Source organism: Hyaena hyaena, unplaced genomic scaffold, assembly GCF_003009895.1.
Source record: "Hyaena hyaena isolate Hyena2069 unplaced genomic scaffold, ASM300989v1 scaffold_340, whole genome shotgun sequence".
NCBI lineage: Eukaryota > Metazoa > Chordata > Mammalia > Carnivora > Hyaenidae > Hyaena > Hyaena hyaena.
In genome coordinates, this window is record NW_024080972.1 from 1333121 (window position 1) to 1346409 (window position 13289).

Sequence of the window (13289 nt, forward strand, 5' to 3'; positions counted from 1 at the left end):
GGGCAGAGAGAGAGGGCACAGAGGATCCAAAGCAGGCTCTGTGCTGACAGCAAAGATCGTGATGCAGGGCTCGAACTCTCCAACTGTGAGAGTGTAACCTGCGCCAAAGTTGGAGGCCTAACCTACTGAGCCCCCCAGGAATCCCTTGGCTATTCTATTTTTATCATTTTTAGAATTTCAGGGATTTTTCCTATTAATTAAATATCATTGATGCTAAAGCTTAAAGTGAACAGAAAGTTATGAACTGCAAATCTAAGGAAGCAGAGAAAGTCAAAAGTAAGAAAAGGGACAATGATGCCCATGTGGTTAAGAAGACTGTAGCTTTAGTATTTCCCCTTATATCACTTCCTTTATCTTTTGTTTTATTTCACTATGATAGGTCTTAAGAGAAAAGAATTAAAAGCATGATTTTGGAAACATAAGCTCATCTGTCACACTATCACTTATGAAACAGAAACATGAACTTCACTTTAATCCTACAACAAAATAACTGCAAATGAAGAAAGAAATTTAAAAAACAGACCAAAAATTGAAAAAAGTAAAATCAATTATATAATTTTGATGGGGGAATACCCCTTTAAACCTAGAATCAGTTGAAGTAATATTGCTAAATAATGAATATATATGCCAGCATAAAATTAGTTAAGAAGGAACAAAATAATATTCATTCATGATACATCCACTTATTGAAATCTAATGTAAAAAAAAAAAAAGAAAAAAGTCATAGTCTGTCTCATAGCATAAACTAGAGGGTAACAGACATGGACACAGCCATGTCTGATATGGGTTAAGAGAGAGAAACAGAGTTATATAACTTTGTATCTCCATCTATATTTTAGAAATATTTCTCATTGTAGCTTGAAAGCAATGTAGTGTTAAAATCATGTTTCACATACAATTTTTATTTTTTAACAAATATTTTTAACACTTTTTAAACAGTTATTTATTTTTGAGAGACAGAGCATGAGCAGAGGAGGGCTGAGAAGGAAGGAGACACAGAATCTAAAGCTGTCAGTAGACAGCCCGACACAGGGATCAAACTTATGAACTGTGAGATCATGACCTAAGCTGAGGTTGGAGGCCTAACCGACTGAGCCACCCAGGCACTCCTAACACACAAATTTTGTAGCTCATATTCAAACTGCTACTTTTCAAACAAAAAGGATATTTCCAATACTTTAAAATACATAAAATCTTCCTGCCCACCATTTATGGGATAGCTTCTTGGTTCATCCCTTTACATATAAAGTCTTAGATTTCTACTACTAAGTATCTCTTTATTATAAGATTCCTCTTGCTACTTGAGTAGTTCAATAAAATGTTTTCTTTCATTTTACTATTTCCGTTTATCTTTTTTAATGGAAGCCATCTCAACATTTGATTTGTATTTTATCCTTTTTTTAAGTATTCTTAAATATTCTATAGAAATAACAAAAGATTGATGCACTTATTAAGGTAAGCCTCAAGTTAGACTCTTTTTATTATTAAACTACATTCTTGGTCTTTTATAATATACTAATAAATGGTGACGGTGATTTTGTTGTTGCTATTAATGCTTTTTGTTTCCATTTTGCTTTGTTATTGGAGGCTATAATATAATGAAGAGACCTTTGTCAGCACATTAAAGAGACCACATTTGAATTTTCACTTTATAATTTTCCCTATTTATTTATAAATTTGATTGCTTTTTTCTTGTACTAAAGACCAATAAAATGATATGGATAACTATATAGTTATATTATCTCCTCAAAGAAATGATGCTATATAAATTGAAATAAGTGATATTATTATTTACCATTATGTGCCCTATTTTTATAAATTCAATCCATATCTTTGCTTTCCATGATGTGCTCTCTATGGTTTATCTTGCTATTTCTCCAACTATGTCTATAGTTGGCATAATATTATAAAATGTTTGTGTATATTGCATATCATCCTTGAGGGAAAATTTTTTGGCAATGTTTTTTCCAAACAATTCCGTCTCATGTAATCTGTTTCATATTATAATGCCCTAGACATATTAACCTGTATTTGTGCAAGTTAATCTAATTTGTTCATTTTGTCAATATCTTTAGATTCCCAGCATCCTCAGCAAGAACTCCCAATGAAATAGTATTGGCAGCATTTCTAAATTGGTAATAAAAATTCAGAAAATTAATAATCATCAAACTAAAAGACTTAATCTAGGATAGTTTCAAATAGACTATAGATGCATCTATTAATCTATTTAACTTGTCTGCTTTAATACTTTTATTCCCAAATAACTTGATATATTCAGAACAATATTAAATATTTATAAATGTTAAGAGACTTCTCCCCTTTGGGTTAGCTATTAAATCTATTTTATCTTGAAATGTTTTTTTTTCATATAAAGAACACATATGCTTTAGACATAAAAATATACAATGGGATAAAGAAAGGCTCTTTATTTTATTTATTTTATTTTTTTATAGTTTATTGTCAAGTTGGTTTTCATATAACACCCAGTGCTCATCCCTACAAGTAGAAAAGCTCTTTATTAAGTGGTGTGAGGAAAACTCAACAGCAACAAACAATAGGATATAACTGTAACACTTTCTTACACATATATAAAATGTAAACAAAATAGATTTAAGATCTAAATGTGACACCTGAAACCATAAAGCTCAAAAAGAAAAAAGAAAATAGGCAATGATACAATAATATTTGGATGTTAGCCTTAACAACATTTTCCTGGATATGTACCCTTGAGCAAGGGAAATAAAAGCAAATATAAACTATTGGGACTACATCAAAATGAAAAGCTTTCGGACAGAGAAGGAAACCACTAACAAAATGAAAAGGTAATCTACTGAATGGGAAAAGATATTTGTAAATGATATATCTGATAAAATTAGTATCCAAAATATTTAACGAACTTAACACACACGCACACAGACACACACACACACACAGAGAGAGAGAGAGAGAGAGAAAGAGAGAGAACTAAACGTTAGGCAGAGGACCTGAATAAACATTTTTCTAAAGAAGATATCCAATGGCAACAAACACATGAAAAGGTGCTCAAAATCACTAATCATTAGGGAAATGCAAATCAAAACTACAGTGAGGTATCACCTCACATCTTCAGAATGGCTAATATCAAAAAGACAGGAAATAACAAGTGTTGGTGAGAAGAAAAGGGAGCCTTTTGCATTATTAGTGGGAATGTAAATTGGCAAAGCTTATGGAAAACAGTATAGGCAGTTCCTAAAAAAAATAAAAACAAAAATACCATATGACCCAGTAATTCCACTCGTAGTGGAATTACATTTACCCTAAGAAAATGAAAACATAAATTCAAAGACATATATGTACCTATGTTCATTGCAGCATTATTTGTAATAACCAAGATAGTGAAGCAACCTAAATGTCCATTGATAGATGAATAGATAACAAAGAACTAATGGAATATTACTCAGCCATAAAAAGGAGATTTTGCCATGTTCAATGACATGAATGAATCTAGAATGTATCATGCGAGTTAAATAAGTTAGACAGAGAAAGAGAAAAACCATATGCATCTATTTATATTGCTAATCTAAAAAAACAAAGCAAATGAAAAAAAATAAACAAAAAACCCAGAAACACTCATAAATACTAAGAACAAACCAGTGGTTGCAGGTGTAGGTGGATGATGAGAGAAATACATGAAGGGGATTAAGAGGCCCAAACTTCTAGTTAATAAATAAGTCACAGGGATGAAAAGTACAGCAAAGGAAATAATGTCAATAATATTGTCATAACATTGTATGTTGACTACTCACTGTGGTAAGCATTATGTAATATATAGAATTGTAAATCATTATATTGTATACCTGAAGCTACACTACATTGTATGTCAGCTATACTTAAACAACAACAAAAAAATAATTTTAAAGAGAAAAAAACATATTTATATATTATACAAAGATTTTTTAATTGCTATTTGTAAATGATAAGATTATTTTTAAGTTGAAAATAACACAAAACCACTCCACTAAAACTTCTTCAGGAAAAAAATGAAATTTTATTAGAAGAAATAGGGATAGCTCAAAAAAAATCCAAGAAAAATATGTAAACAGCAAGACTGCAAAAATTAAGGCAGTAGCCATAGCATTTAGCAACAGACTAATGAATGAAGATGTCAGCATTCTTGTTTTAAATTTTGTTAATGTTTTTTATTTATTTCTGAGAGAGAGAGACAGTGTGAGCAGGGGAGGGTCAGAGGGAGAGGGAAGTACAGAATCTGAAACAGGCTCCAGGCTCTGAGCTAGCTGTCAGCACAGAGCCCGACGCAGGGCTTGAACCCATGAACTGTGAGATCGTGACCTGAGCCGAAGTTGGATGCTTAACCAATTGAGCCACCCAGGCTCCCCAGATGTCATCATTTTTAACTCTGAAATTTTACCATTAATGTGACTCATGTCCTACCTCCACTTCTCTGCTTCTCACTGTGAATTCTCAATAAAGAAATTGTTTAGCCCAGTCTGATTACATCCCGTTATCTAATCAAGCAGGGTCAAGAGGGAAGTGTCGTTTGAAAGACAAATACATAACCCACAGAGCTCTGCTCATTTGAATGAGTATGTAGGGTTCTCATAGAAGAGGTGCTGGCAACACCATCCCATCAGGCACCAATATATCTATCCCATGATAAATGCACACATTGCACGGTTGAATAATCTCATATATTTTTTTTCAGCAAATATGACTTGAAAGCTTTCTATGGGCCAACTCCTATGGAGAGAGCAGTGAGCAAGATCTGATCATCTTTAAATTCTATTGGAATTAACAGACCATAAATGAATTCGCAGATAATTAAATGGGATACTTACCTATTACAAGAAGTGCTATGAAAGGAATGAGATCTAGAGAAACTCGGTTGATGACTTCGGTTTCCTTTAGACAGGTTGTCAGAAAAGAAGCCTCTCTCAGAAATTGACATCTATTCTGAGACATGAAAGATCAGAGGAAGCTAGCCATGGGAGAGAGAAGGTTTTTCAGGCAACGGCAATATCAAGTGAAAAGCCTTGGAGGAGAAAAAGTGCATTGTGATTTTGCACAGAAAGGAGCAGAAGCTACAGCAGAATGTATGCAGAAGACAGTAGTAATAAAAAGAGTTTGGGATGGTGAACAGAAGAAGATTGTGCAAGACTTGTATATTTATATCAAAATTTTAGCCATAAATCTAATAAACTAGGCATTAAAGGAAGAGTTTGAAGCACATTGAGGTGGGGAAGAAGGCTAGTTTTCCAATAGTTCTTCCTTTCTAAAGTACAGAGAATGGATCGGTGTCACAAAAGGACGGGAAAAAGAGATATATGTTTATTGCCATAATCTGGATAAGAAGTAATAGTAGCTTTACCTGAGAAGTAACCCTTAAGATTAAAAAACAAAAACAAAAACAAAAACAAAAAACACCAAAGACGTGAAATTTATTTTGGAAGAGAAATTGACATTTGATTAGAATTGGAAAATGGAAGGAAGGGGCAAATCAAGTCTGACCCAGATTATGTGTTAGTGGTATGCTTTGCTGAGATGAGGAAGACTTGGTAGTAGCTAAATGATTGTGATGTTTTTGTTGTCCACCCAGATCAAACAATCAGTCATGACCCAGGGGTTATATTTTCCTTTAGAAATGCTTCTACCCAGAGTTTAAAGGAGGGAACTGAGCTACCCAGGCACTCTGTTTAATTACATTTTAATTCAGAAGCATGTAGAAAGTCAAAAAGATGAGGCTGTATTGACTACCAGTCCTCAGATGACCTCTGCTGAATGTGCAAGTCCGCATCAAAATTTGTTGGTACTCCTGATGTGGCATTATTGTTCTCTCTTACACTACACTTTGACATATGAATATGCCAAGACTATGATAGCTTTGTGAAGTAAAACAATAGTTCTGTTGGTTGAACATGCTACTCTCATTTTGATACTTATTTATAAATTTTCATTTTATTTGGACTTAGAAATCTTACCTACAAGTAAATAAAGATTGGTGGGGTGCCTGGGTGGCTCAGTTGGTTAAGTGTCTGACTTCCTCTAAGGTCATGATCTCATGGTTCGTGAGTTTAAGCCCCACATCCAGCTCTGTGCTGACAGCCTGGAGCTTGCTTCTTTGGATCCTATGTCTCCTTCTCTCTCTCTGCCCCTCCTCTGGTCACACACACACACACACACACTCTCTCTCTCTCTCCCTCTGTCTCAAAAATAAATAAACATTTAAAAATTCTTTAAAAAAATTATTAAAAAGGTTGGGAAGGTTAAGCTCAAGGTCGTTTAGTGATTAGTAAATTTACATGCTAAATTCAATACCTGGACCATAAAAATCAATGTGCATTTCACTACAACATACTTATCTTCTTTCTAAAATTCCACTCTAACCACAGGGAAAAAAAAAAAAAAAAAAAGAAACAACTCCTAACAAGTCAGAACTATTCCATCCTGCTTAGGTGATTTGGCTTTAATATGTTCCGTACTTTACAGAACAAAGTACTATTGTGATATATTCAGATAATAATACAGAAATGAGTTTGGAAGTGTTGGAAAAAAGTTCTTGCTCTGAGAATTTCTGCTTAACAAACCTAAGACTATTACTTAAATGTCACATTCTTCGAAGGATACTCAGATATCTTTACAGCTGTAAAGTTGGAAATAATTATAGTTGTATAAATAAAAACTCTTCTCATGCTTCAGTTAATTTTAATAACTATAATTCATAATAAGTGCAATACAGCATGGGATTCAAATAACATAAATTCATGCCTTCTTGCCTAGGAACATTAAAAGGCCATGAGGCAGTGGGGGAAGCATTTATTAAAATTGAAGAGAAGATTGGATATATGAATTTGCTTATATGTATATGCATTACAATGCTTCACATTAGAAGATATATCAACCAATACTATTTTCTTTATACATGTAAAAGAAAAGTGGAATGCTTGAATCATTGTTTTTATATTGGGAAGAAAAAAAGTGAATCCCATTTCAAGGTAACAATAACTGAGGTTAAGTTAAAGTTCAAGCTCTCAGCTCACTACCCCCCTAATTTTCTGAATCCTAATTTTCTTAACAATGAAATGATTTTACCTTATTTACATTATTGTATAATGTTGTATTAAAGATTGAATAGAATGTATACCTTTGTGATTTGTTAGATAAAAACATCATATAAATATAATTACTATCTACTGTGCTCCCTGAAATAACACATTCAAATTTAAAATATATATTTTTATCTTAAATATAGTCAAGGTGTATTTGAAAGCTAAAAAAGTCAACTTCAAAATGCAAAAACATGAAAGCAATTAATTCTATTTCAAATCTTGTGAGATCCAGCTTAATAGTAGTTAGAGGCAAATGCATACCTTCTGATGAAAATATTTCAACACCAGAAAAAGTGAAAATTGCTAAACTAAGAATTCAAATCAAAATTTAAAAATAAATAAAAAATAAAGAAATAATAAGGAGAAAGCCATAAATTAAAGAAATACAACACAAAGGAAAAGGAAGGTAGAGTAATATGGAAAATTAAATTCACAGAGTAATGCTCTATTACATTGAGTAACTTTAAGTGTAGGAAATGGAGGAAGTCTTTTTTTTTTTAAGTATTATTTAAATGAACTGAAGTGGGGGAAATTCTGAGTCCAGAAAAAGAAATAAAGTATAATTAATTTACTAAGTTTACAGGTATTTACTGGACACCTAATATGTGCCAGGCACTACTCTAGCACTTGTTTACAACAGTTAAAAAAAAAAAAAAAAGATAAATATCTCTTAAGAGTGTTTATTGCACTAGGAAAGATTGCTAAGCAAAATTAAAAAGTAAATAATTAGTACATTAAAATGTAATGAGTGTTCTGGAAAAAAAAAGTAACTCAATGAAGCATGATAATGTTTTCAGGGGAATGGAGATTATAATTTTAAACAGAGCAAAGAGAAAGGCCTTATCTTTCTCAAGTCAGTCTCATTCGGAAAAATACAAAATTACTCTTAGGTTAATTTTTCCATCATAATCCAGATGTAAATATCCAATTGCCTACTTGGCATTTCCACTTGGATTTTTACTTAATATCTCAAATTTAAAGTATCCAAATCTATATAGAATGAACATCAAAATCTGCAGCAACTTGCCACTAAAACTGCTTGACCTTCCGTTTTCATCAGTAAATGGCAATCCCAGACTTTAGGTTGTTTAGAACAATAAACAATAGGAAGATAAGTAAATAAAATCCTTCAGAAATCCTTGTTTCCCTCTTTTTCTAACAAAGAGCACCAAATCTGGTCAAAAAAAAAAAATTCTCTCAAAAGCAAAGTCAGAAATATCAAAAGCACTTATGTGAGTATTTAATAGATCAACACATAAATATGTGTATGTGCATATGTGTATGAATACATGTACATAAATACTTATACCATTATTTACTGGATCAAAGAAATATCGATGTATTTACCACATAATATATCACTATTTTACTTTTAATTATTTATCTCTGTATATACGCCATAAAACGTACATGTGTGTTTATGTGATGTGTGTAACTAAACAGAGAAAACTTGAATTTGTTTTAATAGACATCTTTAGGGCACTACAGCTCCCTCTGAAAATCTACATTTTTTTTAAGCACATAATAGTGCTTATGAAAGTTGCAATGATGTACATAGAGAGTCCATAAACGTGAGAGAATAAATTTCTATTGTATAAGAAAAAATATTGCAATAAATCACATATCAACATGTTTCAAAGAACTGATAAGAAAAATAGTACTAAAGAACATGTATTTCAAAATTTTAAATGAATATTTAGTTTATCGGTGAGTAAAGTCAAAAATCATAAAGTCTAGTAGGAAAGACAATCACTGAATGATAATCACTATAACAAGTGAAATTTGTGCAGTGTAGCTGAAATACAAGAAATGTATATTTTAAACACTTACTTTTTTTAAGTTTATTTATTTTGAGAAAGAGAGAGATAGAGAGAGAGAGCAAAAGTGGGGAAGGAACAGAGAGAGAGGGAGAGAGAGAGAGAGAGAGATTCCTAAGCAGGCTATGCACTGTCAGTGCCAAGCCCAATGTGGGGCTTGAACCCAAGAACCGTGAGATCATGACCTGAGCTAAAACCAAGGGTTGGCCACTTAACTGACTAAGTCACTCAGGTGTCCTTAAACATTTACATTTTTTTTCAAAAATTAAAAAAAAAAATTAATGTTTTTTAAATTTATTTCTGAGAGATAGGGAGACAGTGTGAGCATGGGAGGGGCAGAGAAAAGAGGGAGACACAGAATCTGAAGATGGCTCCAGGCTCTGAGCTGACAGCACAGAGCCTGACTCGGGGCTCGAAACCACAAACCGTGAGGTCATGATCTGAGCCAAAGTCAGACACTTAACCGACTGAGCCGCCCAGTAGCCCCTAAACATTTACATTTTTAAGAAGAATCAATAAACTTTAAATTAGCCATACCTTAAGTCATAAAAGTTAGCAGAAGAATAGCAGTATATATCTATAGATACAGTACTAAACAGTAATTAAAGACAGGACATACCTCATCAACTATAAAATATGGATTCAATAGAAAACAGAAACAAAAGTTGATTTTTGAAAAGCTATTAAATTTGAACAAAACAATAATGCTAGTATACAGGCAAGTCATAACCATAAAATAAATGTAAATATTCTCAGCAAAATATTAAAGTATATTCAGGCATTATTAAGGAATATAATTTCTTATTGTGCATTATTTCAAGTATACAAATTTATTTCAGGGTTAGGGACGTTTATTGTTCAAAATTAAAAAATTAACGTCATTCAGTGTATCACTCAATTAAGAGAGAAACTCTTAATTGCCAAAGGTATCTTTGATCTAATTTGAAAGTCATTATAAACAACTCCTTATAAAACTTGTTGGAGGCCGGCTCAGGAATGTCCAGGGATCCCTGAAGGATGGACGGTGTCGGCGAGAGAGAGAGTGAGAGAGCCCCGAGATCCTTTCTGATCACCAGGCAGGCATCTTTATCCTGTCGGTTTTGGTGTCTTTATTTATAGGTCAAAGGTTAATATGGCATCAGAAAACGGAATTTTTACAATGGATAGCTCTTTGTGATGTTTTTGGAAAATGTACAGAAACAGGTTTTACAGAAGAAGTATTCCTGCAGAACTTTCCCAATTATAGTGAGGTTAAGTAACTGAGAAAATAACAGGGTGTTCACATTTTAATAACACTACGATTAAGTCATAGGTTTGTAGACACTCTTATCCATCCTCATCACACCTGCCAGGGTAAGGGAAGGTGTTTGTGGAATGTAGGCCTTAGGGAAGGGGCTGCTATACACCATCAGTTAGCAAAGGTGTATGTACTAACTTATCTTCTGCCCTTATCTGTTCCTTCTCTCTAAGTGAGGCTCTTTGTCCCCAGGCAAGACTTGATTTTCCAGTTATATTCTTTACGGCACCGGAGAGCCAACCATACCTTTAAAGAGTTTAGCTCATTTCCAAAACATAGAATAGCCTCTTCGAGGGTGTTTACCTTTGTGTCTAGTTTTATGATTTCTTGAATAGCTAGGGCATGAGAGACATTTTTGGTTAGATGATTACATGTTGATCTGTATGAATATCTTGGACTAACGCAATGGTAGAAACAGAATTGTACATGTAAAGGTCAATCTTTTATAAGTGAGGGTCATTAGCCTATTCATAGCTCAAGGGAAAGTATGGAGGGAAATAGGACCTTCTGGAGACACGATGTCTGTTCCCATAATCAAAAGAAGAAGTTCCCACAATAAGTTCCTTCACAAGGTGCAATCATCATACCAGGGCTGGAATAAGGGGACAAGTCACTCCTGATATTGATCAACAAGGTACCTTAGGGGTCAGTGCTCAAGCAGAAATAATTGAGTGGGGGTGGATATTGGTCGTCATCTGATTGGCAAGAGACCGTGCAAACTTGCCTTAACCTCACCAGGAGTGTTCTCAACTAGTGGGCTCAGAATGGCTCCCAACAAAAACTCTTACCAAATTATAATAAAGTGGTACCCCCTAACTTCATAAAAGGCATCTACAAAGCCTCCTGCAAACATCGTCCATTTCTTCTTTTCAAATGGATCAGTTATTTAATCAGATTCTTTGTAAAAATTTGGAACACCAATTTGTGAGGATAAACTCCATTTGTGAGAGAAAACAAAGTGGAGGTGGCCCTGAAGCTAATAAACACCCTTGAATATTGGCTGAATTTGAGAGTCTACAGCTTTCTGGTCAATCTCATATTTCTCCTTCTCTGTGTTGAAGATCTCATGTTCCTGGTGTCTGGATTTACACAGTTTCTCCTTCTTTAAGTAAGCATCAATGAGATGTTTTGGGATTTTCACTCTGAGGATATCATTTTCAATGGAGGCCAATTATGATTGGCCTGAGGTCCAATCATAAGTAGCAAGCCACTGGTCAATTGCTTAAGGAAAACCACCCTCTTGCCTTCATGTGCCCAGTGAGGATGATCAAAATGGTTCCGGAAGTGACACTAGTTCACGGTTTTCTCACAGGCTGCCTGAAAGGTTTTTTTTCCCCTGGCTCAACAGCTTTCAAGGCAAGTCTTCAGTAGGATAATACCTAGGAATTTTACAAACTTTAACCACTCCAGTCCCCACCAACTGGTTTTGTTTTGGGGCAGTACTAAGAACCTTCTTTTTCTTCTCAACCTTGCATTTAGCTGCTGAATATTTCCTCTTATACATAGGCTTTCTGGAATACATAGCTGACCAGAAATATCTACCAATTCCTCTGACTAGGACAGGATTTCGGCTGTAGTGGGGCTTACCCATTGGCATTTTAACCTTGAGGGTACCTTATTAACCTTGCCATAGCATCAGCCTTTTTGGCTTCAGGGTACTTCTCCTCAGTATCTTGCTTCTCAGATTTTTCCACCACCATCTTGCAGGATGGGAAAGAGCAAATATCATTCATTTTGAACACTAAACATCTTCACTTAAGATGAGGAATGTGACAAGGATACCCCCAAACAAGTGATTCTATTTAACACTGAAGTGAAAGAGTTAGTCAACCCAAGTAAGCAAGAAATATAAATAAACTATTTTAAGAATTGAAAATTGGATATTTGCTTCAAGCTATGTTGAAGTAACACAAAAACATTAGCCCATCCATCTTAGAAACTAGAAAGCAAACAAAATATTTGAAACAATAGTTTTCAAGCATTAAACAAGCCAGTGAAAGATAGTGGTCCTTTAGAAAAGGAAACAAAATAAAGGGAGCTCTAGGGTTGCTCAAGATCACATTCTGAAAAGAATTTCAGGGATAAAGAACTTAAAAAAGTTAAAATTTGGTGTTCAGTTTTCAAAATTATGAATAGGAAAATGTCAGTCATCACAGTTGCTATTCTATATTGAAATGTAGACCCTAGTGGATACTATTTTGTAGACTAAGATTTGGAAAGAGGAAACAAAATGAAAATAAATAAATAAATAAATAAATAAATAAATAAATAAATAAATGAAAAACTTAAAAACATAAAATAGAACTGAATAAGAGAAAACTATAGCATACAATACTATTCCTTAAAACCAGCCATGACTTATTAGTAATAACTAAAGGATAAACATGTCTCATTAATCATATGTACCTAGAATAACTATAATAATACATATGTAAGGCTCTGTATGAAAATTAAACTTTATTACAGGGACTAAAAGTCCAATAAATAAAAAGATGCAATATTAATTGATATAGAGACCTAATGTAAAGAGCCAATTACTTCTCAATCCATTCTCAGTAAATCAATGCCAATAAAAACATCAAGATGATGCTCAAATTTATAAGAAACATTCTTTACAAGGAAAATATCTTAGAATCAAAATATTCTTTCAGGAAAAAAGAAAGAAGGAAAATCAATATTTAATATCCATAATAATTATGATAGTGTGGTGTTTGCAATGGAATAGAAAAATAAATGTAGCTAGAAGAAATAGCATTAGCATTTTCAAATCAGACCAATGCACATATGGAATTTGACATGTAATAAAATGAGCACTCAAATCAATGGGGAGGGGTGTAAGAATGTTTTTTCAAACTATTCTTGGACAACTGGCCATCTAGTTGGAAGAAAAACAAAATACACATAGAGGATCCTTGCATCTCAGTATTGATACACACACACTCAATTACATATTTAATATATAAATGCATATATTCTGGTTAAAGATTAAATGTAAAAACCAAACACAAATTTAGAAGAAAATATCTTTTTGCTAGTGGGAAAAGAAAAAATATTTTAAAATCATAGAAATTC

At 33.3% G+C, this 13289-nt stretch overlaps 1 pseudogene; it reads right to left on the reverse strand.

Moving 5' to 3' along the window:
• Positions 1–11099: 11099 nt before the first annotated feature.
• On the reverse strand, positions 11100–11917 carry LOC120243389 (annotated as a pseudogene).
• Between the last annotated feature and the right edge of the window lie 1372 nt (positions 11918–13289).